General features: G+C 39.0%; 1 long non-coding RNA gene across 2 annotated transcripts; it reads left to right on the forward strand.

The window, feature by feature from the left end:
• Positions 1 to 2,878: 2,878 nt before the first annotated feature.
• Positions 2,879 to 27,852, forward strand: LOC101751655. Of its 2 annotated transcripts, XR_001467272.4 has the most exons (4): positions 2,879 to 7,585; positions 9,577 to 9,674; positions 10,271 to 10,506; positions 12,344 to 27,852. It is a non-coding gene; the product is annotated as an uncharacterized LOC101751655 (long non-coding RNA). The 2 variants fall into 2 exon arrangements; XR_005860633.2 differs by lacking the exon at positions 2,879 to 7,585 and having other exon boundaries at positions 7,719 to 9,674.

Consider the following 27,852-nt stretch of genomic DNA (forward strand, 5'->3'; position numbering starts at 1 on the left):
TTAAATGGTCACACCAGCTGTGCACATTAAGCTTCTCATATGCAATGTGCAGTGAGACTGCTGCAGGGGTTAAATTAATAATTTTACTTTTTGAGAAGAAGCGCACTGTGACAGTCATCCTTGAGGAGGGAGAATTCTATATTTCTACAGATGAATCAGTCAAAATGATGGCTGTGAATTTATCTGCACGGTGAAAGGACCGGCTGATGCTCTGTACGTAGTGCTATGTGCTAGCTGCTGAATGAGGGGGGAACAGATGGTATATTATGACTAACTTTTACAGTGGGAATAAAGCACAGGTAATGATATGGCTATTAACAGAGAGCACTGTTGAGGAATTTCTTGAAAGAGTTGAATTAAATGTACGATAATCTGCACTTGTCCTGAAGTGAATTCCCTGTCTCGTGGCTGAGAGGAGGGGATGAAGGCCATGGGATTGATGGGAAAGAGAGGTTGTGAAAGCAGTCCTTTGCCTTCTGGGCAGTGCCGTGGCACTGGGAAATCCCATTGCTGCAGGACCAGGACCCAGGAGGAACAAACAAAGCCAACACTCAAAAGTAGTTATTAAAAAATAACAGAACAAAAAAGTGTAATGTAGTGGAAGTCCCAGGTATCCACTTGCATGAGATGGATGTGCTTAGAAGAGAGAGAGCTCTACAGAGCTCTTCATCTTGTGTGCTACGTGGCAGAATCACATCTTTCAGTCTGTCAGTGTTTTTTGACATCAAAAGGCTATGAAATTCAAAGAAAAGTGTTCTTTGTACATTATTCAGCATAGATTTCCAGTTGCATGCTTTGTAAATAGTATTTCTAAAAGTTTTGAAATGATGAGGAAACGGGCTGGCCGATTTTCACTCAAATACATTAGAATTTGTGTCAGAACTCAGTACAATACTCCAATGGATTAGAAAAATGGTGAGTGGCCATGGAACACAATCACCCAATTTTGTAAGTGTGTGGCTACCAGAAAAGACATCTCAAGTCAGTGCAAGGCAGTCTGGGAGAAAAATCTCTGTATGTGAGCTATGTGACTGCAATTGTGTATGTAAATTGGCTTCCCTCACACTCTTGGTGCTTTGCTGACAAGTAACAAATGTAATTCTTATTAAGTCTGAAAAATACCAATACTGGTGGTTGCAAAGAAATTGTGGTAGAGAGGAGTAAGCACTGGAAAATGATGTGTATTTGAGACAGGCAGCTAAATACCCACTTGCTCCAAGTAGACTGACGTTGGAAATCAGTTTGGGTTTTTTTATTTTTTGATGTCTAAAAGAAAGACACAGGCTTGCTAACAGTTTTATAATGGGATTAGCAAGAGCAAACTTCCCAACAGACATTGAAATGGCTAATGATGAACTTACAGCGGGGAGATGATGGCATTTGTCTCATGAGTACAGGCAGATGGGCACCAGCTTCCAGAAGGAGCACACTGAGGTCTACGTTTCCATCAGCATTCGGCTTCTGGATCTCAAGCAAATGCTGAAAGCAAAGGTATGTGCTGGAGGAGCTCAAAGCTGAACTTTGGCTTTGTTGTATTTCCAGAGTTAAGGTTCTGCCACTGTCAGATGCCCTAAAAATAAATAAATAAGAGGAAAACTTTTTTTTTTCCCCAGAAGTGCCAATGTAAGGAGCTTTTAATAATGCTGAAACCATTTGTAACTTTCTGCATTGAATTTTTGTTTCCCCAGCTGCCATTTCCCTCCAATACTAATGAGCTGGCCCCTGTAACCCTGCTGTTAAGCAGCACAGTGTTAACGTGGGATGAAAATAGATCCCAGCAGAGCAACACCTGAATGATACGCACTCCGGCACAGGTTCAGCATTTCTCTATTAGTGCTCAGGAACCTGAAGAATGAAGCACATTGAAAGGGGCATTTTAATAACAACATCTTTGGCAGCTGCATTGATCTCACAGGCTTGCAGACAACCATGGCTTGAGGACAAAAATTAAGGTCTTATTTTGTTTAGAAAGGCTCTGCAGGATGGGATGAGACTCACTGCCTGCTCCCCCTGTGTGTTGCCTTGAGACACAATGAAGTTTATGAGTGTGTAAGCACATACGCCATCAAATGGATGTTGGTCCCTCCGTAGGTTTGCGCACCTTAGGGCTGATGCTAAGCAAGAAAACCTTGCTTTACTCTTAGTGCCTCTTCAGACTCTGCATTGTTTTGCAATGTGCACCATTTATAATAAAAAATGAGCACAGAATTTGTTGAAATGGGTCTGACAAAGAGCCTTCTCTCAGCATCCGATTGCAGCAGGTACACCCTGCTGAGAGCATAACGGGAGCTCAAACGCTGATATTATCTTCTGTATTAAACTTTCCTGTTGCAGTGGGGAAAGGAATACAAATTATCTGTAGTTTCTACATTTAAATACCACAAAAATGCCTGATAATAAGCAAGCAGAGAAGCTATTTAGTGGAACTAAGCCTGACACGGACTGTAGATAATGTTGGTAATGTGTTTTTAGGTTGTTTTCTCATCTCTGCCTTCTTTTTATTTTGATGGCTATCAACAATTTCCTACTGTTTCATTGTGTCTTATAGTGAATTTCATGTTAAATTCACCCAGTTTATTCTTTCTAATATATTAAGACGACCTGAAATGCTGCTATATTCCAATTTTGAGACGATGAATGTTTAAAAATAAATTCCTCTTTAATTTTACTTTTTTGTTTAACCTTTCTCTTTCAGTTCCTTCTGATGCTGGGGATGAGAGCAGATGGAAGCCAAGCTATAGTTGATACAGGACCTATTTCTCAATGACTCTTTCACTTGCAAACAAGGAGCCTTAGTGCCACTAAGATTTGGGTACCATGATTCACTGAGGGCTGCCCAGGATAAGCAGTGTCCATGTCATGTTTTCCAGGTACACCCTTGATTTCAGAAAAAGCTGAGGTTGCTTCAGCAACTTCAGAACAAGTGTGTTTGCTTAAAGCTGCTCCAATGTGTCATGCACGTGCAGCCTTGAATTAAACAAATCTGAAGAACTTAGTGCTGTAAAACTGCAGGAGGCTGCTTAGGATAACAAGTAAATCCAGATTTAAATGTTTAAACTTTTAAGTATCTGAACTCTAGTGCATAAATGCGAAGCCCTGGAGATATTTTAGCCAGTTTGTGTGTAAGGTAAGGTGATGTAGTTAAACCACAGCGTTTTCTTTGCATTTTCAGTGCTGTATTTTACTTCTGTCAAAATCAATTTCTGAGTCCTATAACGTGTTTGTTTAATTGCCTCAGCCTGTGCAAGGTCATAAAAAGGTGTTCTCGCTAAAAAGGTGAACTGTAGGGAAGGCAAGAGATGCTTTAGTTTGAGTAATATTGGAAAAAAAAATGTTTAATAAGGAGACGTCTGCAGCATTTAGTAAAAGATACAGCGTTAACCTTCAGATAGCAGAAATCTGTCAAGCTTGCTTAGAAAATGCTGAGCGCTTACTTGCTGCAGTTTACTCTAGATGCATCTTTGTGTTTCATACGTAGGTGGTTCTTGCCAGAGACAACTGGCGTTGATAGCACTAAGTCATTCTCTTCATTGAGATCACAGTGTTTGGGTGAATCCTCAGTTCATCTTGTGGCTTATTATGTGTGCAGTGGAGTTAAATCCACAGTTAGACCAGGTTGCTCTGACTGGTCTGGGCTCTGAGCACCTGACAGAGCTGAGGGTGTCCCTGTTCTCTGCGGAGAGTTGGACCAGATGGCCATTAAGGGTCCCTACCAGCTCAAACAATTCTATGGTTCTGCGATTCTAAATGAGAATGAGCTGATCTGTCTGGGGCTGAGAGCAGCAGTGTGGTCTCAAGTGTAATTCCACTGCAGAAACAGACATTGCTGTCCAGCTTCGTGTTTGCCCTTAAATTCCCACATTTCTTAGTGTGTGAGTAAGAGAGCAGTGGAGGCATAAGCTTTTAGCTAGGGGAGCTTTCCAGCAGCAGGCTCCCTGCTATTGTAAGGCTTGAAACAGAGTGCGGATTTGTCACCTCCCAGGGCAGTCAGATAAATGCAAGGACTGAAAAAGCCCCAATCCGTTCTGGTCTAATGAAATGATGCTTTGTCTGGAAGAAGGAGTAAAATCACTTCCTATTTATCCACCTGCCTGCTGAGACTGAAATTAACCTAAAGAGGTGCTTAATGGCACCCAGTAAGCCATTAGATTAATTAAACATCCTTATAACATGTACTTTCTGGGAAAGCATTTTTTCCTGTCTGCCATGAACACTTATGACACTGCACAAATGGTATATAGTAATAACTATTGTGTCACTACTGGCGTGCTGCTGCTGCTTTTTTTTTTGGTAAGTGTTCTCTGCTATATATACGTAAATATATAAAAATAATATTGGTGAGATGATATGCATAGTTGCATTTTCAGGCTTTTCAAAGCATGAATCCCCTCGGTGCTTCCTTTTAACCACTTCAGTAATGCTGCTGGCTGTAGATGTGTCTCTGATAGAAGCCCGTGTGGTTTATCCGTGGCCACATCCCTCTTAATAACTTTTATCCTTTTTCTTTTTTATTTGCTTCCTACAAATAATCAGTCATGTTTTTTTTTTAATACAAAAAGACCACCACCAACAAAACCATAAAAACTGTGTAATTTGCAATTAATTTCTTTTTGTACTTTATTCTCAAATCTAGAGTGATTTCGTATGAAAGTGATTTGGGTAAAGACTGTAGGACTAGATCCCATGCTTCCGTTCTCTCGTCCATGCAGACAGTAGTATATTTCTTCCAAGGAGCATGATAGACTCGTTCTGTCGGTCTGAGTTTGGAAAGGATGTCCAGCTTAGCTTAAGAAAAGCAGAATCACAGAGAAGGACCTGTGCTTTCCATCCAGTCGGGCACACTCATCTTCATGAAAGGATAATTCTGGGTCAGTATTAGATTACAAAAAGGAAACTTCAGCCAAAACAAGTATGCTCAGATACTTGCTGGTGCCAACATAAGCAACCCATTTCAGAAGCAGTGCCAGGCATTCCTGGAGATAACACAGCCATCCCTACAGATGCATGGAATTCAGTCCCTGGAGCATAGCTGAAGCCTTCTGGATAAAGGAAATAGCAAGTCTGGTCTAGGAAACAAAACAGAATACCCACTACTGATAAGAAGGTACTGAAAGCAAAGCACAGGATCCCATGCAGGTGGCGTGCTGAAATAGTTACCAGATTTTCATCAGATGATTTTGGATCATTTTGAATTAGCATACAGGAATATGTACTTGGGATGGAATAACCAGCTGAAGCTTTGTATTAGGTAACGACTTAGCTGCAATTACTGAACTAGTCCTGCCTACCCAAAACTCCTTCCTTTTGCTGGATCCCCAGAAGTGGAGCATGGGGAACTCAGTGACAAATCCTCCATTTTTATGTGGAAGTTAAAAGAAAAAGAAAAAGCCATTAACTTTTTGGAAATGATAAATTGTTGAATTCAAACTAATTGGCTGTTATACTGTAGCAGGTTTACAGATTCCCACTGTGATACAAAAGCTGAAAGTATTTTTCCTTCAGCTGGTTAATGTATTCAGAGTTTTTTTAACTAGGGCTGGAAGTGATGAAAACATGTCATTTTTCTGACATGTATTCTCAACCAAGAGCTCTTTACTTGTCTTTTGCAAGTACAATAGACTGTCTATAATAATATCTCAGCTCTAGCAGTGGTATTTTTGAAGCAGATTCTCATGTTAGTCATCAACTCCTGCTCATATTAGTAAGCCTCAGATATACCAATATCTCATTGAAGGTGCTGAGATTTTTCATGGCATAGGCACTCTGACATGAATTGGAGCTGCATATTACAGTCCTTTGTGTTGAGATCTATGCTCAAGGCAGAATGAAAATACTCCCAAAGAACGTAGCAAAAGGAAATTGCCACGTTCTGTGGGTAGCATTTATGGTGCATTTGGGAATGGCTGCCATATGAACTCCAGCTTCTCTGGGCTTTGACACAGCCAAAGACATTTGTTCTGGGATATGAAAGTGTTTTTGTCATTTATCTTTTTATCTTTAACAGGAACTAGATTCTAGCTTTTGTTTTTGTGTTTGTTTTGTTTTAAATGAAAACCAACCAACCAAGGAACTCAGAACTTACTGTTCTGTGAATGATTTCAAAAACATATTATGATTGCATAGCTGTTCATGGGGTAAACTGGAGCACTTAGACATCTTAGAGATGATGACATATTTAGAGCACTATTTGGCATTGTGGATGGGTAAAATACAAAGAGCTATTGATATGGCAATTATACTAACATACAAGTTGTTCAATGTGTAGAATCAAAGCACTGTTGTAGTGCTTGGTATCCTTGCCCTTAAGTTTTGCAGCCCACACTGTTGTGCTCAAGTAGGCTGTCCCCATCCCTCGTAGATGCTGCTGAGCTGCAGCCAGCTCGGGACCTTGTTCTGCCAACACCACTGAGCAGTGTTCAATGCTGGGTTCCTGTGGCTCTGACAGCACAGCCCTCCATCCGAATCCACAGCACAACATCTGTATGTCCTCTGACAGTGCCACAGGCAGATGAATTCTGACATTTTGTTTGTGAAATGCTTTGAATTGCCTCAGAGAGACGAGATCCTGCTGCGGCAGACACAAGTATTTTAGAGATCTTTTCCTGGCCTGTGTAGCTGCAGGACAGTTGTCGTGGTTACGGCTGTAGATGCTGAGCCTGTGTGTTTGCAGCAATTTGCCATACTTGCTGCAAATAGTGCTGCATGTGATATATGTGGAAGGGAAGTAGTTTGGTGTCTGTACAGTAAACTGATATTTTCAGGTACTGTCAGTTGATCTTTTTCCCTCTGAGCGTGGATTTACATACCTACAGATACAGCAGTGACAAATTATTTTCTAGAAATGTTCATCTTCCAGATGAGACCACTGTGGAAATTATTCAAGGCGTTTAAAACAGGGTTTTTTTTTCTTTTTTGAAAGAAAGCTGACATAATGGAGAGGGTTCACTGCTGGGCTGCAAACATTACTCAAGGTTTGCAAAACCTGCCATTTATTTAGCGATTGAATTGGTTCACTCTTCTTTAAAATAAAACTAAGTGATATTAGCCTGCAAATACTTGTTTTGTCCTTTCCAGTGGTGTACCGCTTCTTTCTCTCTCACACAAAGATCAAAAAAGCATGCTTTGTGCCTAAAGATAAGAAACTAATTGGACAGTCAAGTGACCAAAAGCAGAATGGGTTCTTAAAGCCATTAAGTCAAGACCATTGACTTCCTAAAAAGGAGAATTTAGCTCAGCCAAAGCTTGATCCAGTGAAACTTGCCACCAGGATATCCAGCAGATCAGTCTGAAGGAGGAAGTATGAGAATGACTCTTTCTGCCCTTGTAATTTCTGGGATTACAGAGAGATAGATTGATGGCAGAGAGCAGAGTTTATGTAGAACAGAATAAAGGCTTCAAGGCCAAAGTGGATTCCTTAACAGCAATTAAAGCCTTGCTGCTTTTCAGGTCAGACTTCTCAGTTAATCGTGCTGGGGTCATTGTTAATGCCAGCCAAGCATAGCAGAACACATAACACCAACTCTAAACCACCTTCGGCAAGAATGGATGGTGTGACTCATCTGCCTTCTGTGTCGATTAGGAAGTTGTATGTTCCTTTTTTTGGGGGGGGGGCTGTTTGTTGAGCTGCATAGGTTTGTTTTGGTTTTGCTTTTAAAACTAACACAAGGCCCATTCCTACCTTTCTAAAATAATCTACTTGAGTTTTAAGTGTACAAACAGTGTTTAGTTGAGAGTGTAACAATGAAGCTAAAATAGAAATACTAAAATCTGCTATCACAGTGTTAACTTTTTGTTGGCTTTAGAAAAGTCAACAAATACTGAAGTTAGATACGTATATGTGACAAAATTTGGAAGAGGACAGGCAAAAAAATCAAAAATAAAAAAAATAGAGTGGGTAGATACAATATGGCTACAGTAGGATGGCGTACAGTGCTACTGATCAAGAAGGAAAACTATTTTACTTCTGTTTTGAAATACAAATATAGTACTATTATGGAGTTGCCATGCACTGTTCCATGCTGTTTACAAAGTATTTGATGAAAATAAGTATTTTCTTCACTCCTTGTAGAGAAGTTGTTTCTATTCCAGTATATAGCAAGAATTCTAATTACTAAACTTTTCCTCTTGTGTTTCCATTTTGTAATTTTACATCCCTAAACAGCCCTTTTCCTTCACCTTTTCTCCATAATTACGAAGCAGGCACTGTCTGCATCTTTGCTTTCAGAGCAGGACCTGTGTTGGCAGCGGGTGAATCTTTTGCAGAGGATGATGATCCCTTTGTGTCTCCACCAGGACCTTGCTGCCAATTATTTTTTGGAAGAGCTGACTTACAGTGAAGCTTACAGTGAAGAGATCTCTTTTAATGGCAACAGGCATAGCTAAGGAGAGTGAAATAATAAGTATTATAGAAAGAGAGAGCAGACTGAATTAGTGAGGTAGAAATCAATCCTGCCAGGTAGTAAGAGATTTGGTGACAAAGAGAAAATCCCAAACCCTGGAAGGTTTTATCCGTCTCTCAAATAATGCCGTTTTGTATTTTGAGGGCATTTTATGCCTTCAAGATGCAGAGCAGATGTTTCTTAATTCTCCTAATGATTCTATGGAGCAGGTGAGCATTATCTCAGCTTTACAGATGGGTGAAGGAGTACAAAGACGTAGAACAGTTTGGCTCAGACCGCAGTGTGAATCAATGGCAGAACCAGGAATAGGATTGAGAAGTGCCTGGGAGTGCACACCCATGCTGAAACCACTCAACCGCAATGCTCCTGACACAAGAAATGGAAATGAATTTTTAATATTCCTCTTTCCAAAGGAAGACTTTGGATTTTAGAAAAATTAAATATTTATTTCATTATGTATGACTTCATAAGCCCATAATTTATACCGGATAGATTTATTGGCTTTATTTCTCCGTGATAATTATATAGGCCTTGTTGATCTAATGGGCTTGTCATTTTTAGTGATGTATCCATCTGCCCAAAGATAAGCATTATTTGCCTATTATGTAGTTAGAAATAGAATAGAATGCACACAAAAATTGCACTGAGCTTAAACACTAAAATGAAGGGGATTTTCCTTCTCCGAAGTGCAGATTTAACACAACAAATTAGTTTGGAACTACTTTAGTTTCCTAAGCAAAATCAATCCTCTGATATTTATCAGGCTGGCAGTGTTGCAGTCCTCTATTTACTTAAAATACTGAACATTTGAACTGCTGATGTACAGCAACGACACCAGCAGATTACAAGGGGTTTGCAAGCATTGGGCAGTGTGTAGCAGGAGGAAGGCAGAACTCACTGCTGCTGCCTGGGTGGTCGTTCTGCCCAAATCTCAGAGTATCACATTTGGCACAAACTGGAAGCGGGCTCAGAAAGGCCTAAAACAACCACAAGTAAGAGAGGCTTTCCTTATGTCCACAATATCCTTCAGCTTCAGAAACTCATGGATTACTTTACTGCTGGTAATACAGTACCAAAGCCTTCGCAGCCATGGCATCGCTGTAATGTAAGTCAAGTGTTTCAGTCTTTTTGTCTGGTCGGCCTCAAAAGTCATTTATTTCCCTGATCTTTCTGTCAGGATATTCCTTCCCAGAACCACACAGCTCCTGCTCTGCTGTGCAGAAGTGCACCTCAGTCTCCATACCTAACAAATCGAAGGCTCTTCTTGTTTCACAGGTCAGTCTTGGATCCTTCCCATTTCTTTTGGGTGAAAACTGAGTTAAACTGCATCTTCTTTTGTAAAATAAATAAGTAGTAAAATAGGAAACTGGGAAAACTGTGACACACACACTGAATAGAAAAGCCTTAGAAATTGTCACATAAATCAGCATTGTATCTGCAGCTTAAACATGTGTGCTTATAAAAATTTGGGCATTAGTAAATGTTGCATTCTTGCACTATTATGATAAATAAGTAGAGTCTTACAGGTGCATTCAGCCAGGGAGTAAAAAGGAGGGCACTGCCAGATATTTTTATATAAACGTGTCCTTTAAAGGTTAAGCACAAATGAAAGAATGTAGCATGTCGTTCAATTACATTACTTGTTTCAAAGACAGCATTATTGTTACATAATTTAAAACCAGATAATGCCTTAGAGAAAAACAAGGATCGAGGGGGGGGGGGGGGGGGGGGAGGCCGTGACACAAAAGGACCTCTATGTAAGTGTAGGAAAAAGACACAGGCAATGGAAAGTTTAAGTAGACCTGATTCTGGATGGACGTATTAACTCTGAACCTGCTTTCACTCTGCTTTCTCTTTGGGTCCTGAAACAGAGCATCAGTCGACGTCCTGCCCTCGCTCTCTAAATTTCTCCCAAGCCTTGCAAGCACCAGAAGTACGAGCGCCAGATCCTCTCATCTCCTTCCCTCCCTTGACCTCACCTCTGTGTCCCACACCTCTCCAGGCAGCCCATGCACGCTCCTGAGGAAGAATGTGGCCAATATACTGCCAAGTGCCGCTAAATGGAAGGAGGCAGAGGATAACAGAAAATCAAAAAGACTGGAGGAAGGTAAGTGTTCATGGTAGCCAATATTTCTACACTTCACGTGATCTCCCATTTCCCTGAGTAAGGAAGGTAAATTTTCTTGGCTTCTACCATAATTTATAGGCCACCTCACTGTTCTGCTCACTCAATGGTCCTATCTATCTCATTCATAGTGCAATTTGATTGACAATAGTCAGGGGATTGGCAGCTGGTTAATTTGTTTTTCCCAGAATAAATATTTCTATCTCAAACACGACATCTATTCCTAAACAATCTAGTTGAAGTTTCATACAGAATTCTAAAAGGGTGATACACTGTAGCATCATTATTTGGATGCTATTGTTCTTTGGTTCAGTGTCAATTTCATTTTTAAGGTGATGGTTTTCTATCTTCCTTCTTTGTCAGCTAGATCTCCAGCTTTTATCAACATTATTCAAGCAGTGTAAAATTACAGTTTGTGTATTAGGAACTCATAGGTTCTCAACAATGTCTCTTCTTACCCATTATCAAACACGCTATTACCTGCTTTGCAGGAATGACTGCCATGTGCTATAGATGGGACATGTCAGGAATGTTTGTCAGTGGCTGCTGCTTTGTTGAGTGTAGCCATTCACTGGCAGGATATCTTCTTTATTTTTACAAAGAAGGAATTCTGGCACTCCCTATGCTGTTGATAAGCGTAATCTCTGTATAAACATACCTTCCCCAACACTTGGCACGCTATTGCCTTCCTCTAGTGGGTCTCAAAGCCAAAAGCAGCGCAGTTTGTAGTGAAGCAATAGAAAAGGCATAGTTTGCAATGACCTTCTCTGAAACTTGGCCAGGAATCGATGTAAAAAATCTCCACGAGACATTCTCCCCGCAACAGAGAGAGAAACTGTCAGGATGCCTAATGCATCTCTGCCTTCCCTCCAATTACCAAAGGCAGAAGGGAGTGAGAGTGTGGAAAACAGCTATCCTAAAAACCATTTTTTTCTTTAGTGAATAAAAAAACAACACCAAAACACAGAAGAGGCAGCGGGATTTTGCGTATTGATGTGGCTTTGCAGCATCAGTCTGCTCTTTAGGCGCTCTCCATTGGATATGTTCTTCATGAGAGCAGCCCCTGTGGAGGTGGGTTGAAGGGCAGAGGAGACGGCTTTGTGGGCAGGAAATCAATGCGGTGCAATTCCTGGGATGAGGCAGCAGATCCTGCAGCCACTTACGAGTCCATTACTCACATCAGGCCGCGTGGCCATGGTTTGCAGGGTACTGCCTGCATTATAGAGGCCAAATCCTTCATATCTCCGTGCACCCTTGTAAGGCACATTTAATTAAAGCAGTAACACAGCTGCAGAGAAACACGAGGTCCTGATATTTCTGTAGAGCACCCATGAGTTTTTTTAACTAGTGGGATATGATACACGATTATTGTCTCTTCAAAGCTGAAACGTGCCACCTTCATGTGAAAATATTTTGTATACAAATATTAGAAAGCTTTTCTCTAATCATCGAGTAAATATTCTGCTGAGAAATAGTTTTGAAGTTCTTCACAATGAATCCAGTCAGCTGCATCATTTACATATGCTGGAGGGGCTGCTGACTGAACAAACAAAAGCGTAAATTGCACTTCAGCTACAGAGGAGGGAGAAGCAGAACAGGTATGTTGGTGTCTATGCTTGTTACTAAAGGATGAAAGGATGAAGAAGAACTTAAAATTTATTCTGAAAAGACATTAGACTGCAGAATTCTGATGCAAAAATATTCAGCAGAACAAGAAGTCTCAAATGATAGCTAAAGGCACTAAGCCAGAAGATTGAAATGTAAAGGTTGTTCACAGTGGAGAGAAAAATATTTATTCCTTGTTTTCTATTCCAAACAGATTTCTTCCTGATGCTGTAATCTCATGCTGCTGTTTATCTCCACCTGTGACTTTGCTTATTCCTTCGTCCCTCTATAAATCACTGCAGCTGGTGGTGCATTCACCCAACCTTTCTGCCAGGATGGTGTCAAAACTCTTCCCATCAGACACCTGAACTGGTCAATTCCTACTGCTAAACACCACTATTTTGAAGAAGGAAAACTGAAGTGAAAGCAAATTTCAAAGGTACTCAAGACTTGTGTGATACGGCGCTGAGCTCTGTGCTCACACAAAGAGCTGTTGGTTTTAGGCATGCTAAATGAAACACATTTTACATCTGCAGCAGAGTAAGAAAAAGTCTCGTTTCTTTTGCCTGAACAAAAGGCAAAGCATATAGCAGCTGCTGTTCTTGTAGTAAAGATTTCAAAACTGAATGGCAGTGCTCTCTCACTCCTATTCATTTGACATTCAGCTTTCAGATTGTGATGTTCACTGTCATATTTATCACTTAACTATGATGGGCTGTTTGGGGTGACAGTTATGGATGGAAGCAGCCACAGTTCTCACCACCTTTCCAGATCCATTTTAAGTGGTTTCTGCTCCATCATCACTAAGAGCTGATGCTGCTATTCCCATAGTTGGGAGATTAGAAGCAATGTATGAATTCAGGCCTTTCTCCTTCCTGTGGTTGCCCTATGGTCAGGCAGAGGAGACTTTCCCACTCTTTCAACCACTGCTGGTGAAATGAGCCCCACAGTACGTGATCGAGAGAACTGACTTCGAGCTTTGATAGTTATAAATAGTAGGCACTGTAATTGTCTAGCAGTTCTCCTGCAAAGAAGAGGTAATTGTGTGGATGAATAAAATATTGGCATTAAAAAAACATTTTAAGCTTAATCTCAAAGTAGCTGATGAAGTATTTCTATGGCAGACCTGTCAGCTCACGTGCTCTCAGTGGTAGCTTCTCATGCTTGGTTGGCTCTTTTGTAAGAAGAGAAAAAGAATTAAAAAGAAAAAAACAAAAATGAAACACACCAGAAACACATGCACAGTACAGAATGCACACACAACGAAACAGCAAAATAATCCTGAAAATCAAATGTGTGCAATTGGAGAAGGCCTTCTGTACTTCTCCATGTTACCCCTCATGGGGAAGTTCCCAGCCCTGCCACTCAGGCAGACCCAGTGGAGGAGCTTTTTTCTCTGGGTGCCCATCCCCAGCCTCACTGTACCTGACAACTTCATGGTTCAGCCTGTTTCTTCTCCAGGGGGCAGAGCCATGCTGCCTTCCCCTTCTGCAGGGACGAAGCTTGGGCTTCCATTACACTGTGCTCTTGGAGAGACCGTCAGCTCAAACTGATCTACAGCCTACCTGTGGGATAGCCTTCAGCTTCCAGGCAGAGCAAAGCAGCCAGAGCACACCTGGGAGGGGGAGGATCCTGAAAACTGCTGCTTATGGGGTGGCATCAGATTACGACCAGTTCCTAGGATTTGGCTCAGAGATACAGAGGAAAGCAGGGAGGTGGGCTGGCTCCTCCATCCTGGACCAAAAGTTTGATGCAGGGATTGGGTCTCCTCCCACTGCATCAATGCATAGGATGAGGGGAGGAGGAAGGAAAAGTGACTGGCATTTTGAGATCACTGATAACCTTCATGAGGCATTAGTTTTATTTAATACAGAGTGTCATGTTGGGTCCAGTATTTCAGGGACCGATTTAAGATTTAACAGCAATTCACAACACTAACATCAGCCAAAGCATTTCTGTTTGCATTTTAGTTCTCCAGCAGAAGGATGACAGCACTGAAGATTAAAGCTTTTTTTTTTACCCCTCCTTAAGATCTCAGCAAAGTGCAGATTTGAAACACAGAAAGAGGTTGACCTTCGTATTAACCTGAATCTCTTTTCCTGTTTCTTCTTGAATATATTTTATTCTCTTTATGCACAGTGGGGCTCTTTTTTTCTTGTGTGAGGCTGTTGAATGAAATGCCAGAAAGATGGAGTGTGCACTTTTACATCAAAGAAATGATGAGACCATAAAAACTCATTTCCCTTGTGACTTCTTAAATTGTTGCTAAGGAATTGAATGAGTCTGTTTGAAACAATGTGTCCCTTTAAATTCTGTTTTCTTATTTGTCTTAAAACACAAAGCCACAGTTTCTTGTAGACCCTGATTCAAAGGCCACTCACTGAAGTCAATAAAGGTTTCTTAGTCACTGTGTTTAGATGTAGGTCAGATTTTTCAAGTATTCCACTATGTAGAACCCAGGCAGACTGATTTCAAAAGTTCTGGCTATTCACAGAAAGAAAGTAAAAGGTCTAGTTTGTTTTTGTTCATTCAGGTGGTTAAAAACGTCCCCTTCAAATGGGCCAGAATTGAGTCAACTGTCAACTGCTGAGCAGAACAAATCTGACAGGGGCAAGTAAAATGAAGCAGTAGTTAAATTCAGAAATCCAAAGAAGTAAAAATGTTGATTTACTTTAGTTTTTCTCATGCACAGTGGTGACGTGCAGTAGAAGCACAAACAAAGCCCACGGTTCAGACTGTTGGAGGGAAACCCTGCCTATTTCTGTGTAACAGTTTTGGGCAATCACTCTCGCTGCTGGGGTGAATGGTTTGTTAGTACTATAACCCAGTGAGTTGCTAGAAATGGTCTTGATTGGAGAGCATTGTAAAGCAATTAAGTTCTGACTATTAACAAAGCTCCCACAGAGAGCATTAATTTTTGAAAGTAGACAAAGTCTGCGCTACGACTTTCTAGTGACTGTGTGGAAGTGTGACCAGAGTGAAATATGGAAACTGCTACAGTAAGTCTCAACTGTTGTAGATATTCCTTATCAGTTTCCAGGAAAGGGTTTTAAAGTTCCAATTTAGAAAAGCATTTAAATGTATTCTGAAATTTATTTCAATTTAATTGGATACAGGTTTAACAAATTGCTAAGTTTTTGCATAATAAGTAGCAATTTAAGTATCTTCTTATAGAGCTGGTTTGGATTTCATCTAAATATCCTTTTCTCGGAATTGGAGCCTTAGTCATCTGAACTGTAATGGGATTTTCTGGGTCTAAAATCCAGAAAATGCCACTTTGCTCTCAGACCCAAGTCAGTCATCTTCATCTATGAGATACCCATATTGTGTGCACATGTTCCTTTCCAGAACTCCAGCCGCCTGAGCTCTTTAACTTACTGTTTGTTTCTCTCTGCAAAGGCGTATGATATTTTAAGCAGGTAACTTAACAGTGGTTCAAAATAGTGATTTCTTGTGTTAGTCAGTGTAAGAAAAATCATAGAATCAATCATAGAGAAATGCCATGCTGAAGATGCTAAAACCCCAGAATGGAGGTCTCCATCTCTGATCGTTCTCAGAGGTTGAAATTGCAGTTCGTCATCTTCCCATCTTTTGTACCCAATTTCTGGTTGCTCTGCTCTGTTTTATGCCTTGAAAAGGACATTTGCTTTAATGGTCCCATGCTGGGATTTCAGAACGATGGGGAAACATTGCTACCAGTAAAATATGTGGAACTATTTTCAAAACGTTGGCGTGAGCCAACAGGACCTATCAAAGCCTTTGCAAAAGCATAAAACCAACTTCTCAGATTACATTGTTTATAATTTCTCTTGGGTTATTTCCCAATAACACAGAAAACGTGTGACTGTTTTTGTATCTGAAAGGAGTTTGGCCGATGCTGAGGTGGGAGTACAGGATCTTTACCAAACAAGGCTCCATGTCGTGATGGGCAGTCTTTAGGACTCTGAGTAACTGAATGCTTGTAGCACTTCACTTTCTGAAGATAGATGAAGCGTCTTCTGAATTACATGTGGTTTTTTTATGTTTTGTTGTCTTGTTTTTCTTCTTGTAGTGTAATTCTGAACCACATGATCAAGCCAGGTGTTATTCCATGCTACTGCTTCTGAAAATGCAGATGCAGCAGATGCAGGCATACGGGTTCAGTGAATCAGGAACAGATAAGTGTCAACTTTCCTCTGTGGTTGTGGTTGCAAAGACCCTTGTGCTGAACGATTATTCTCTAGTGTTTAGAAAGGAACAGTTTGATTATAGCAGTACTTTGTTTAAAAAAAATTCTTGAAAACTACACTGAAAGTGGATATTTTCTGCTATTACTTAAAACTCAGTGTTGGTTGCAAAGCCAAAGAAAACAGGTCCCCATGTTCAATAGCCATACCTAATACACTGTTGTGTTAGATACCACAATCCTAATTCCATAAGATGGTGTTCTTGGAAACAGCAGAAAATCAGCATGGAATAGAAAAAATTTCCTCCATTGTAAAACCAGTCGTTTGCATTTTTAACGTGCCACCTTTCTAGTTTTTCTTCTTCTATTGGGAAGAAGTTCATAACAAGTTCACTCATTTTAATCTAAGGAAAATGAACAGACCTCCCAGAGTTGAAAACCCGCTGTACAAACAGCAAAATTATTCTGACTTCCAGGAGTAATTTAATTAGAAGGATTCTTCAGAGTGGCTTTTTTTTTTTTTTTTTTTTCATTAGAAAATGTGGTGTTTTTCACGCCGTACAGCACAAAACCTTTCGCATTTTTGTAAAGTGTAATAAAATAATCACTGGGAATTTCTGGATCTTTCTCTATAGGAGTTGCTACCCATTTTTCTTTTTAAGCTAATTTAAGGGACAGAGTAGCTCAATAATTTGTTTTTCTGCTTAAAAAGGTGACTTTGAAGAAGAGTGACATGATAAACCTTCCACAGTGATTATGGAAAATATTGTTTCTGCTATTTATGAAATACACTGTGATGCTCTTTTGATTAAAAATGAAGATGAAAATCTTTCAAAGCCTTTGAGACAAAATTATTTCAGCAAACAAAGAATGAGAAGAGTATCTGGTAGTGGTGTGGACTTCTGCATGGTCTTGAATATGTGCTGCTCTATGGAAGAACCATTTCCAGAAGTGGCATTTGTCCCCACAGACTTTTTATGTCCAGGTGTTTCACTTATCTGTAGTTCCACTTATGTTTTCTTTTCTTTTCTTTCAACTAATGTCCAGGACAAGTTAAAGTGAATCCTACATTCACTGGCTGACTAGGTGCTAATTGCTAACATCAGTTCTGAACCTGAGACAGATATTAGCTCCATGTGCAATTAGCACACTGATGTACAGAGGAACTGAGATCCCAAGATGAAAACCAGAAGAATGAGGTGCTGTACTGTCATTTTGGAAGACAGTACCCCGGTTTCACTACTTGTAGTTACAGAACATCATTAGCTTTTGAAAATGAACAGGAAAATCTGCTATTAGTGTTCCTTCCTGCTGTTATGCAGCATGAGGGGTTCTCAGTGTCTATGCTTGTACTTTGTTGCTCTTGTTGAAACATCCCTTTCTTGAAGAGATCATTTAGGACTGGGAAGACCAGAGACTCTGGGAATGATATTCTAACAGAGTTAGAAAATGCCAGAATGTTACTGACCTCAATGTGGATTACATTTCTGAAGTAGTTTGGGACATTCTCTTGCCACCTGTAGTTGTATAGTTTGTATTTCAGAATTAGGGAGGTTAACAGTAAAGGAGCGATACAATTCATCTAAAGAGTGATGTAGAGAATTGTAAGGAAATTACAACTTTTGTTGAGTTCTTTACCGACATTTATTGACTTCATTTCTGCTTAACGCTACAGCTGACACCAAGCCCAGCCCTTTGTTTGCAGGACAGTAGATTTAAGTGCTCACTAAAACAAGAAGTCTGTGGAATAATTAAATAATGAGTATTTTTAACAAGTGTCCTTTGAAAACATCTCAAGGTAATGTTGAAAGAAAATAAAACAAAAAAGCAAACAATAGGAAGAACTGAAAATCATTTGCATAGAAATGATCACATTCCATCATGATGTCCTAATTTGTGCCTATGTTTTAGGATGTTTATGGTGATTCCAGGGCTGATTACCATATTAATGTCATGAAAATAATAAAAATGTACTGATTTAGTGCATTACTCCCTTAAACCAGTCATAAGAAAAGATTTACCTTAGTTATTCTGTGGTAAAAGTTATATTACTCATTTTCTTCATCTTCAGTGCATGTGGTAACACAGAAATATCACTTTGCAAAGTGCTTTATATCAAGGAAATTCCAGACCACAACAAAGGAGTGCATGTTAAAATCATGAGAAATGTAGTTTGAGGTGATTCATGAAAGAAATAATCAGTGTTTATGAATGCTAAAATGTGTTACTCAACTATGCGCCAGTAAATTATGCCTATGCGTAAAAAGGGAGCAGGCTTAACACTGTGACTAGGAAAGCTTTACTGTAGTCAGATTTGCTACTATTGGACTGAAAAAAAAAAATAGTAAGGGAAAGAGAAGTTAAATAATAAACTTAATTTTGCTTTGGAATCAACTACTTCTCAGTAAGATGGTGAAACTGAAAATGGCTTTAGGAGCACAGATGTGAGAGATGATAGGGACCAGTCAGAGGTCTAGAAAGCACGGGCTCTGAAGAAAGACTTTATGAACTGGGATTCTTTTAGATTAAAAAAAGAGAAGGCAAGGGCTAGGTGACTTCACTTTCAGTTTTATATTTTTATGGTAATAAAAGGAATTGAAAGAGAGTCACTGCACCCAAAGTCAAAAGCCTTTCAGACAATGAAAATTATTCCTTTGTAAAAGTTGAACCATCACCCATCCTACAGACTTATGTAAAGAAACAAGGAGACATCAGTGTCCTTTCACTGCCAGAACGGGCAGGGAAGCATCTCACATGGGTTGGCAGGACTTTGTTTATATGCAGGAAAGGGGAGTGCTGACTCTCTTGGAAGAATCTGCCATTGTATTATTTTATTTATAAATATTTAGCTAATAGATCAGCTGTTTGGCAATACTGGATATATACCATTGGAAATGGTATTAAGCAAGCAAATAAATAACTGGTTTTAAACTGTGGGTGGTAAACGCGTTTACAAAAACCTTCACAAGGAGCACCTGGCAACCTCAGCAGGTCCTGTCAGTGTAACTTGCTCGTGAAACACCCAATCAATCATGCACATGAGCTACATGCCATATGGTCATATGCTTTTCACTAGGATGATAAATGATATTCTAGGTTATGAAAGCCATCTTTATAAAATGGAAACAACTCCTGCAAACAATCAAACTGATGGAGGAAAATGAAGTGATACAAACTAACTGGAAAATTCACTGATCTCCAAAGAGTTCACAATAATTTACACAAGTTGTTCTTATACTTTGTTTACAGTTGTACAGAGAGAGACCTTTTCTTCTCAGGGGCCAGAAGGGGTATTGCATACACGATGTGAGAATGGACAGGCAGAGAAGAGAGAAGATGGATGGAAGAGTGGATGCATTACAAAGGCTGTTCAAGGTTTGGAAAGTAAAGGAAAGTAAAGAGAATCATGTGAGTAGCCCATACAGGAGATCAGCAAGGAAACCAAGGAGTCCAGCTTCTTGGTGCCTTGTCTGCTGTTTCATCTTGGTCATAGTTCCTCAAAAAAAACCCCTGTTTATCATCAGTTTTTTCTTAACTGTGCTTATCCATGTAGATTGCTACTCTGCCTCCGCACTTCCGTCTTGCCTAATGTAACAGGGAGTTAGCTGTACAGCAGGCTTTAAATAGATGCTTTTTCAGACGGTGCTCACATTTAGTTCATTTTTTAAACATAGCAGGAACACCGAACATGTGAAATTGTTAATATTCTCAGTTGATTAGATGGAAGAAACATCCCAAAGGTTACTTGTTCTATTTTTTGAGAAATTACAGTGATGCACTTTTTCTTCTGGACAATTGCTATAAAGACTTGCATAAATCTGGCACATTTATTCTTCTATTTTTTTAATTTTATTCTTGAGATTCTGCTTGGGAAGGAGTAGTTTTAAAAATTCATTATTATTTGATTGCAAGTTGGATGTCAGCCAGCTAAATTTTTGAATTTGAAAGAAAATGCAGCATCAGCTTCTCTGGAACTATAATGGAATGAAACCCTCCAAGCACTCATTAAAAGGGCATCTGACGTCTAGCAAAATTAGATGAGGTGTAAATCACTGAAATACCAAATGTGGATTTGAAATGGAATATTTAATTCTGGAGAGCTGAAACCTAAGGCAAAGGGGAAATTTAACTACACCAGCACAATATTTTGATGATGGAAGGAGTAGCACCATTTCAAAGGTTTTATGTTTAATTTAAAAAAAATGTTTTTTGAGGGAATCTCCATTGGTGTTTCAGTTGCTATTTGGCATACAGACAAGTGGTTGAGGAGCACAACAAAGGCACAATAGTAACTTTACTCCATGAACGTCTTCTAAGTGATTTGCAAATATTATTGGAAAAATCTGATTGTAGAGGCCTGATAGCAATAAGCATTTCTTCCCTTATCTTCCTCCTGATTGTTTCACATTAGGAAAGTTTGCTATTGCTCGGTCACTTTAGGACACATTCAGTTCCAATGTAGAAACAGAAGAGATCGAGGGCTATGAAGCAACTTGCTTTCAATTTTCCCCTTATTCAAAATGCAACTGAAAGACACCATTTTTTTCAATAACATAACATTGTTAGCAGTAGTAAATATTTCTACTCCTGCTGTTTCTTCTGACCATTGTTGGGATTGAGGCTTCATTATTCTGATGCCATGCAAGTTTCAAAGAAAGAATGTCTGCCCTGAAGTGTTTGTACACTTGGAGTGCAATCAGGAATAATGAAAGGGATGTGGATGCATCACATGAACAAATAAATACGGAGAACTGATCCCACTTTGTTATACACGAAGGTTTTTTCATAATTGTTATATTTAAGGAATTCAATACTGATCCCTTTTCGCTCATGATTTGGGATACTATATAGTTTATCATATGTTTTTCCAGTATTTTATGTCATCAGGTTGTGATTCAGTATGGTGTTGCCTTTATGAAAGCAGGCAAGGATTCATTTCACTTGCAGCACAAATGTAACTTCCCTAAGATGAAAACCAATTTAAATGGAAAAACATTTGTTTTCTTGCTGATATTACATATAGGAATGGAATACTTCTATACAGCAATATACTTCATTGTCATGGGATAGATGAACAGATTTGGATTCCTCAAAGAGAGATTTGTTTCAAGCCAGACAAGGTGGGACTCAGGAATTGCATTTTAAGAAGAATCACTTTGAAGGCAAGAAAGAGGTCACGTGAGGAAACAAGCACTTGAGGAAATCTTATGCAGTTTAAAATTGATTGAGTTACAAATAAAGACATTCTTCAGAAAAGGAATGAGCTTTGAAAGACTCAGGGTATGCAGCACTGTGCTGAGAATAAGGAAGAGATATGGTCCTGTTTCATTGTTCTCTGGAGTGGGGAAGCGGAGCAGTGGGAGTGTGTTGGGATCAAAGGATGGCTGGTAATTTATTTTGTGTCCTTTTCTACAGTTACTTTGATATCCAGCATAAGCTGAAATGAATAACGTTCATTTCTTGAGGAAAATATGGTGCATTTGAAAACCAGTGTTCAAATGAGCAATAATCCAGTCTGGCTTCCTTTGTGTTATCCAAAGCAGCAGCGTCTTCAGCTTGAGATAAGGGTAGGGAGACTGCTTAATTTCAAAGGTTTTCACTTTTATCTTAGACTGGGAAATCTGAATACTTTAATGGGTTTAGGTTTTAATTTAATTCCAGGTTGCTCATCATTTCACCTTTCAGCTGGGCTATAGAGATAATTCAATCATATTTCCCTTGACAAGCCATCTGAATTATGCTTATATTTCTCTGTGGATGTGAAAATCTGCCACCACAATTGAGTGCATGACAGACTCTTCTGCCTTCCTTCCTTCTTTCTTCCTTAATTTTGAGTTTGTTCTGCTCTTGCTCCATAATGCAGATGTCCTCTGACACAGGCACATGAAAGACAGACCTTGTACTTCTGCATAGACACGATGCCAAAAGTTTCAGAAGTAAGGCCAGAGAGCAGTCGTCAGGAAACAAAAAGATCCAATATGAACAAACAGCATATTTTGGGTAGTCTGGGGATTGTGTGGGCTCAACTTCTGCCCAGAGTTCACATGCTTTTCCTCCTCCATGACCGTTTTTTACAGAGACTTTACATTTTGTTTCCCCAGACCTATCCCCTTGCTATCCAGCAGTACATAATCAGCTCTTATGACTAAAATATGTGAAAACGGAGAAGGATTCTCTGGTCTGATTCTTGAACCCAAAAGGCTGATCAGGAAAGACACAAGCAAGAGGTAACAGTTTCTTAAATTCAGGTTTCTCTGTTAGACTTTACACATTAATTTTGTGTTTAAAAGGTCTTTTCTTGAAGGTACCCTAACCAAACTCAGCATTTCACATATCTGTGTGAACGCATACTAAAATGAATCACATTTCCACAGTCAGATAAGGTCCATCTTTCTACCTTTTTTTCACTGCTCATCTGTCTTTTAAAGTGGCTAAACATGATAAATGCATTCAATTTCATCCCCTCTGTGTTATGTTAACCCCGAAGGTCACAACATTGAGAACTACTCTGGAGTGAACCAGCGCTGAACTACACTGTGCTTTAATGACTTTTAAGGTTTCCAGGTAAGAACAGCTATCATCATCCCACAGAGACATTTCTACCTTCTTTTCTATTTAGAGCTAACTCTTCTATTAGCATGTTCCAGCTGAGTCAAAGAGGCATCAAAGGCACTTAAGGCCCTTTTCCTTCAAGACCCAGGCTGTAATACCTGAGAAGTTTATCCTCTTTAATTGCAGACCACACAAACCTGCTGAAAGCTCAGTCTGACACTCCCCTGTGCATGACAGGCTGTCATTCTCCTGGAATAATTTCCTGACATTCTTCAGAGAGATGTGGACATTCATTTTTTGCCCTCACAGGAAGCATCCACATTGCATGCTATTTATAAAACTGTCATTCATTTTGTAACAGGCAGGTGTTCACACACAAACCTGGACATGAAACAGCCTTTTTATTCAAGGCATTTTTGGCACTTTATTGAAGATAGGCCCTCCCAGATGGAGAATTAAAATCAGGATCTCAGTTCTTTTCTATAGGCAGCTTCTAGAATGGATGTCTGTGTAGGTAAGAGGGTGTAAGTAAAAAAACAACAGACCCTAAAACAACTACAAAACTTAAAATGTGTGCTAATGTGCATATGTGTGCTCATGTATGTTTACACTGAGACAAATCTCCAAATGACAACTTATTAGGATTGAATATTTTGTTTAATTTCTTTTAGTATAGGATAACTTCCAACTGCTCTTAGATTACCAAAAAGACACTGTCTTTTTTGAAGGTCAACATGGAAGATAAAGAGAAGACAGGTCAAATTCTGAAAATCGTGGAAGAAAAGTAGTTAAGCTGACAAAAATGAGAAAGGATGTGAACACATAAGGTCAGAATGAAAACCTAAGTTAAAACTTAATAACTTGTCTTGCGTCATAGTAGCTCTTCGGTCAATAAATTATCCAGACAAAGTTTATTACAAATTATTCTTTTCAGTGCAATTAGACATTTGAAATATTTGAACAGATGGGAAGAGTTTCAGCTCAAATGATGATTCTTCTCACTTTGCTTTCCGGGAAATGATAAAACATTCTTCCCATAGCCTGGAAAAAAAGAGGGATTGAGAGAACACACAGAAGCATAAAATACAGTGAACTGAATTATGCAGCCATGTAATAAAAAAATGTTGTGAAACAAGAATACTCTGCTTCCACAGTGTTTCAGTGGCATTCTTTGAACCTTTCTATTCTTAGACATTCTTGTAGCCTGAAGATATTCGTCATCGTGGCATAACTAAATGATTTGTTTTTATTGGTACAATCAATCCACATTATTACCTTTGACTACATGGTTCTCTATCTTGATTCTGACATACGGCTAATAACTTTTATGATGAAATCACAGAAGTGCTCCATGGGATGTAATTGAAAATTGTGCTCTGTAGTTTTGTTTTGAACTTCTTTTAATGTTTAGTATAGCCATGTGCAACCTTGATGGAAGTAAACTGTGATACATGGAATTAATTTTAACAGGATAGATGTATGCCTCATCTTGTAATGATGGTAAGCAGTTGCAGTTACCACAGCTGGAAGGGGCACCTCTGACACTGAAGCTCCACTGCCATTCTCTGATTTGAGCTTTTGAAATCACACTTTTGGAAAACATAGAGAAGTAAAGCATTAATACAAATGAATTTGGAGAGTAAAAAGAGTCAAATCCAAGGAACAAGCCATTGTGATGTGGCGAAATCCTTGTGGAAAACAGCGGTCTGCTGATATGTACCACTATAGAAGTTATTACTATTTCCAGCACAGATCTGTCCCATTTGAACTGAATGCAAATATTATCATGCCACTTGTGACTCATTCTGTGCTTCAGCATTTTTAAATGTTATTCTGCTTTTCTTGTGCTATTTCGTTATACTTACCATCATATATGTGCCCTTTTTTTCCTGCTTTTTATGATTTTCTTTTAGATTTTCAGATTGTTAAGCTGTTCTTGATGCAATCATGTTAATTTTTGATGTACTTCTAATCTTTCCTCCATGTTAGGATAATTTGCTGTTGTGCCTTTATCTTGTGTGTTTCTTTTTCCTTATCTCTTCTCAGATACTTGCGTTTCCCTGAGCCATTTGAAGTCCATTACCCTTATTTTGTTATTTGCAATTTAAAGGAAGAGTGGAAGACTTATCATTTTTATGATCTCTTTCACTTGAATTAACTTCCACTTTAAGATTCTCAACCATTTCCTTCAAAAGAATTTGAATTAAATCTAAAATAGCTACTTTCTGTGTAATTTCCTCCACTTCATGAAAGAAAAAACAGTCCCTGACACATTCAGAGAATTGAATAGACAATCTGTGTCCTGCTTTCTCAGCAGCTCCCGGTTATACTACCATCTCACCACTAGGTCCTGCCATTTAGGTATTTCTAGTTTCTGTCCCTTGGATGTTTCCAATAGTCGCTATATTGAAAATCTTTGGCTTAAACCCATCTTTAAGAGCATTTATTTCTTTTTCTCTCACATAATTTAACTGTTGTTCAGCAAATCTTTCTGACACTTTTTTCCTTTTCAAGCCACAGCACGTGACTTCTCCTATGCTTGTTCTTCTAGATCGTGCTATGCTATTCTCTAACAGTGTTCAAGTATTGCTGTTTTGCCACATAGCTGTACCACTGTTTGGACCATGCTGGTGTACCAATACCATAATATCTAGCTACTTAGATCTCATCCTGCAGTGTATGTTGTCCTGTTTTTCAAACGCTTGATGTACTACTTCATGTTCTCCCTTTCTTCTTGATATGCTTGCCCACGTTCTGTGCAGCCAGACATCACCTCTGGCATGGTCTGTCACTGTTTCAAGCTGCAGATATGGAATGTATTACTTTATATCTTCAGGAAAATTAATGTCTTAAGCTAATTAAATAACTGCTGCTGTGCTTGTCAAAATATTATATTTATACATGAGAATTATTCCTTCAAATTACTGAAAATAATTTCCTTGAATTAATGCAATATGCCAATTAGATTCCTGGCATATATTGCATGTTTCAACATTAATACTTAGGGAAAAAAATTAATCTGCTCCATTCTTTTTTTGACATCTGCACGGAAGACAAGGCAAGGGTCAATGCATGCACAGCCTCCCATTTCTCCCAGTTTTATGCAAAGGGCAAAAAATGAGCGCTGTTTTATTCCAGTTTTCCATTATGCCTAGTGCAATCATTGGCTCATTATTCCTTGTTGCAGCCTACCCGATGCACTTGTGTTTGCATTCTCTGGAAGTATCACTTTCCAAAGTTTAATAGCTCAACTGCTCAAGTATTAGCTGAGCTGAGCATGCAGAGAAGTGTAGATATTTTTACACTTCATTACATAAAAGAGAACCAGGAAGAAAATTCAGCAGGCTCCAAATGCAGGAACGAAAAATGCAATTTTTTGGCAAAAACAAAACAAAAAGTTAAAAATAGAAAAAATAAGCATTCCAGAGGTTACTACGGCAGCCATTTTAGTTTAACCCTTTTTTGTTTTTAAGAGAAAGTAATAATCCAACATGAGATCATATTGAAATGGAATCATTAAGATGAGGCACTATCATTCCAAAGGAGCTGAAACGTGATATGAATACAAGATGAAAAGTTTTAAAATCAGAATCCTTACTGTACTGCTGATTTAACAGTTACCCAAAATTTTCCCAGCTTTTTTCAAATGGATGAAATTTTCCAGCCTGGAAGTATGGGCTGAGATGTCGTGCTTTAGCAGCCTTGGAGGTAATTAGTGTAGTACATACAAAACCCTTGGGCAAAATATAATGTGATGAGGAAAAACTAGAAGGCCATTAATAATAGTAAACACAGTCTTCCTAAGCCTGGCAAATAAAAAATAGCGGATAAGAGAAAACTGGAGCAAACAGTTCATTTTTCTTTTCAAACTCTTTCAGTAAGGCTCTTTCTGACATCATTCAGTGAACAAGCCTGATCCGGAAAAACACAGAAAACTGTGCTAAAATCTGAAGGAGGAGTGTAAATCCCAGTGAAGGCATTTGAATTTCATTACCATAGAATATATTTTTTCAGCATTTTGCTGAAACATATGAATAAAAGGAACAAATACATAAATAAGGGCAGCAGTATCATCAATCCTAAAGATCACTTCCTGATTTAGGAAAGAATGAGAGAAAATAACTAAAAGGAAATGTTTTCTCAGCTAGAAAAATTCTAACAGCTATGTCCCTTTGGGATCGTTAGGAGTATTGGATAAATTCAGTACACCTACTAATGATGTGTAAGAAAGGTTGGATTGTGAAATGCAGCTTTGCTGACAAGGAGAAACGCTTGAGAGTAGTCAAGATTAAGCAGGATTGTGGGAAAATCCAGAAAGAATAGCAGTGAAAATGAAGTGCAGCAGCAGAGATATAGAAAAATACTCAGCCTTCTTTCACTTGCAATGGAAAATGTGTTTTCCTGATAATTTGTAATATATTACAGGATGTATCAAAGTTTCAGTGTGGCATGAAATTACATCTCTTTCAGAGGAAAGTGTAAGCCAGACATCTAAAACCTTTTCTAAAAAAAAATCAAAGGACTGTAGTAAGAGTCAAGATCAATGTCAACGGAGGAGAATCATATTAAACTGTAATGAAATGCCAATTTCTTAACCTTTTAATCTTCCTACTCTCTAAACCTTTACATTATCACTTTTCAGAACTGGTCTTTTAACACTGCGTAAGTACGCATGGCATTGTGACAGTGGATAGAGACTGGAACACCATAATAATGTTGCCTTGTGTGATCCAGCAAAAAAATGTTGCCTATGAACCATAACTTCCAAAACAGTTTCACTGAGCCGATGGATGGACGGATGTTCACATAAGAGATACTTGAGGAAATATTCAGGATAGAAGTATCCTCACAGCTTCTTGGCTGGAAAAAAATAAGATGTTCAAACCTCATTTCTGTGAGACTTAGTCCTAAAAACATGAAAGCCTGAGAGATGCTTATCAATCACAAAGAGTGTAGCTTGAATTTGACACTAAAATATAACCAAGTAACCAAGTTGCCATCTGCTC

Source organism: Gallus gallus, chromosome 6, assembly GCF_016699485.2.
Source record: "Gallus gallus isolate bGalGal1 chromosome 6, bGalGal1.mat.broiler.GRCg7b, whole genome shotgun sequence".
NCBI lineage: Eukaryota > Metazoa > Chordata > Aves > Galliformes > Phasianidae > Gallus > Gallus gallus.